The sequence below is a fragment of the Halyomorpha halys genome, unplaced genomic scaffold, assembly GCF_000696795.3.
Source record: "Halyomorpha halys isolate HHAL.00 unplaced genomic scaffold, Hhal_1.1 Scaffold198.1, whole genome shotgun sequence".
Lineage (NCBI taxonomy): Eukaryota > Metazoa > Arthropoda > Insecta > Hemiptera > Pentatomidae > Halyomorpha > Halyomorpha halys.
Window position 1 is genome coordinate 595,765 of NW_027113946.1, and position 4,149 is coordinate 599,913.

General features: G+C 25.9%; 1 protein-coding gene across 1 annotated transcript in view; it reads right to left on the bottom strand.

Annotated features, from left to right (window-relative positions):
• Positions 1 to 4,149, bottom strand: part of LOC106679368 (endothelin-converting enzyme 2) — a gene marked incomplete at its 3' end in the record, with an annotated part of 26,713 nt that overhangs the window by 20,924 nt on the left and 1,640 nt on the right.

A 4,149-nucleotide genomic window follows, 5' to 3' on the forward strand; every position in this document is an offset into this window, starting at 1 on the left:
GGCTCTAAGAGCCCTGATTTCATTCCCAACCATCTATGAGTCTAGTCAGCTTTTTCTACACTACTTTCTATCAAGACAAAATCTCGAAATAGATTAAACACGAGAATTGACACTAGAGTTGCACTGACCAAAAAAAGCCAAACATAAAAGAACTGATTCAGGCAAAGCACATGTATCCATCTCTTTAAAATTGTTATTTAAATGCAACAATTACATAACATGTAATATTTTCTGAATACATAATTGCTTGTAAATAAAATGTTTTATTCACTACATTTTTCTTTTTTTATTAAAGGGGTCTGTGAGGTATAGAACAATTTTTAAAGAGACCATACACAACAAACATTAAAATGTTTGAGAAGCGTTGGTATAGAGGGATGAACTATCTTTGTTTGGTTAGACATTTTGGAAGCTTGATATGAGAAGTAGAAATTATCTCTGGCCTGAATTAAATTTATTTATGTATGTATGACGGGCTAGTTATTTACAGGTATTGACTCATGCTTTTGTTTAGAAATTTTCTTATAATATTTTAACAGTGATTAATCAGAACAATCAGTCCTAATTAATCAGATTAACAAAAGTTACCTAACTTAAATAAGTATTAAAATTAACATTTAAAACAATTAATAAATATGACAAAATTATTCCCACCACAGTTAAAAAAAATAGACTGAATTAATTCTGACGGGTCAATAAAGCAGCGGGGAGCAAACATGTCCCTAAAGAAATTAGGCTCTTATCAAAGGTTCAAGAGTTCAACTTACCCCTAATGGAAAACAACAAAGGAGAGGTAAATGCGATGAAATTAAGAAACCTTTTAAAGTGGCGTTAGCTTTGTACAGGTAAAATAAATTAATTAAACTGAATTTCATATGATACTATCGATACAGGTATTTATATTTCATTTTAACAAAAAGTTAAAAAAAAAAAAAATACAATTTTAATGTTAAAGTAATCATAGTTTGCATTATCATTATTATCAGCATCCTAAACAGACTTTTTAGTAATGAATTAGAATCATACTGAACCTATGAAATATTTTGAAACTGTTAATTACTCATTTCCTGACTTATTCATTAGCAGTGTTTACCCTAACGATGCAGATGTGCTAGAAGGCAGTGTTTCAAATAATTCAAACCCTAAGTAGATAAAGAAATATTATTTCTAAAAAAAAAATAATTAAAAAAAAAACTATAGATCTCCTAGAACATTATAGCAACTCATTTTAATGATAATTTAATTCTCATAAAATAAAACTAAGATAATCTAAACTAAGTTAGTAAAGATACAGTAGGCTAATCCAAGTTTATTTTAAAATATTCTGTGCTGGTTCCCATGAAAACCAGTTTTATCTCTAACACTCTGTACATTAAAAGCTGCCTGCGTTTATCCTTAACCACTCTATCACTGACTCGATCACTGTATCTCAAAAACAACAATGCCTAAGAAGCTGAAGTTAATAGTGGTTGTTTTCCTTATGCAACTACTGCAATAAGATTGAGTTTAAAAAAATTTGAGCATGTTTAATAAATTCGGAGTAGCTTCTAAAATAATTCTTAATAGTTCTAAATTCTAAAACAAAATGGGACAAGGTGATTAAAACCATCTTTAGTATGGGACTCCCTACTACTATTTAATAACATATTTAACCAATTCTGTAAGAATAACACCTCATACAATGAACTAAAAGAGTGCCAATAATATAACTATCCGAAAGTAATATAGGGTTTATGTTACAGGGTTGATAATATCTCAAGATTTATTATACTCATATTTAATCCAAACCATCATAGTTTTTACGGAGCCTTGTAATTATAGTTACTTTTTCTTTATTTTTTTCAAAAACTTATAAAACATTATGCCAATTGTCAGGTATATTCAATCTTTTATATATTAATAGATATATTAACCATCACACACATAAAATAACTTGTTTTAAACTAAATTGACTGTTCACCAGTTATATTAGTATTTTTTATTTTTTTAATAAAAAATCTTTCAAGAACAATAGTTTTTATTTATTTTTGTTTAATACATACGTTAATTGTATACGTGGTTTATTCATAAGAAATGAAAAGACTGAATTTATATTTTCATAAATAATTTCCTGTTTGAGTTAAGTTACACATTGCTATAATTATTTCACTTCAGGGATAATATAATATTATAAGATATGGAATTTATGTTGTTTTTTTTTCTAAAGAAAATGATTTAACTTGTAAAACTAAAGTTAAATGGAAATAGGTTAAATCTCCCAAAGATATGGTTCTAATAGATTAAAAAAATGTCATATAAACTATTTTCTAAATTTTCCTACATGTTTAAATTAGTTCACCATTAATAAAAACAATACAATTTCTGGTCAATACTAAAACCAAGAATAATTTATTTAAAGTAACAATGTATTTATTTTTATTAAATTACAAATATTAAATGAAAATTATATAAATAGATTAAAATAAACAATACAATATTAAAGGAATTGATTTTTATTTTTATGAATTATATCAAATGGTTCATCATCGATTAACTTTTTTCTTAAGTAAATACTAAAAACAAATAAGATTGATTTAAGTAAAAATTTTAATTACATTTATAAACAAACAAATAACATAATTTAACTTGATTCCATAACCTTCTCCTATTTTCATCTAAAGTAAACTTTTAATGTAATCTTGAAGTTTGATGTATTAATTACCTGTTGTTAGTTTTAAAAACCAAAAAAGTGCTTTAACTACTGAGTTTCTACAGTACTTTTTTAGTTTGTAAACCAACCAACCAATGTGTAATAAGTGCATCATACTTCAAATTCACTCAGTACTTTACTAGTGATACAGTTATCTACCTAGTAATAGATTTAGTTCTATTTCAATATCATTGGAAATTAAATATAGTAAATTAATAAGCAAAATGAGAAATTATGTTATAATACTTTTTTTTTTCTTTTTTACTGCCTTCCAAGCCACTAAACATTAATTTTATATAATTTAAATTTTTTGTTTTTCTTCAATAAAATAATTTTCCTTATACATTTCTCTTTTCTCTCCCCCATTTATTAGTTTTTGTTTATTTATTAATACTTTATACCAATTCATAGGTATGAATTTCTGCATTTAATTTTTTTAACCTTTGTTTAAGAAAGTTTTCACCTTCATGTTATTAAATTTAATAAAATCTAAAATTTAAACTGTAAAATTCATTTTTAATGTACTGAACAATTACTTTTTTCTTACATATTGTAAAATAACCATTTTTATTACAAGTAAATAGTTCTCAACATATAATTACTAGCATTTGAAAAAATAAAAATAAAAATGACAGGATGAAAGGGTATTGAATGAAGGAAACAGCTGTTTCATGTTCGGCTTTCTTTAAATAGCATTGTTGATTGATCAAGTGGCTTCCAAAGTGGTTTATATAGAATAAACAGTAACATATTGCTACAGGCCGGTAAATTAATGTTCTAATTTTATAGCCTGCCTTAGGGTCCGTTTGGAGTAGGAGGAGTTTCCAGAAGACTGCCAAATGTATAACAGGTCAATGATTATTGCTCAAAATCCGTTAACATCTATTGATTTAACACGAAGGGTATAGGCCTAAGGTGTAAGAAAATTTCTAATAAATAATAATTAAGGGGGAGGGGGGAGGAAACAGTAGTGAGCAAAATATAAAATGAAGAAAAAAAAATATGGTGAGTTAAGTTATAAACATATTTGAAAACTTTAAAATCAATATAAAATATAAAAAATGAGTTAAATTTTAACTAATTAAAAATCTTTTACCGTTGAAGCATTTAGTGAGAAAATAATGAGAAAATTTAATTTCTTAAAATAACCAGGGCTTTTCTCTAAACAAAAAAAATATTTATTATAGAGCCATCTTTATTTATACATGGACTACATACATAGGGTCTTATGATCCATAAGAATTTTAATGAAACTTAATTGATATCTCAATGAAGTATGCATGACTTCTTGACCAAATGTATGCAAGAAAATATGCCTTGAACACATCTAAACCTCTTTTAATGCTAAATATCATTCTGATAAAGGAATAATAAAAGGTATCCATCTTCACCCAAAAAATATACATCATACCTTTTAATCAGATTTAGCTTAACAACAATCATCCAGCAATTTTTCCTAA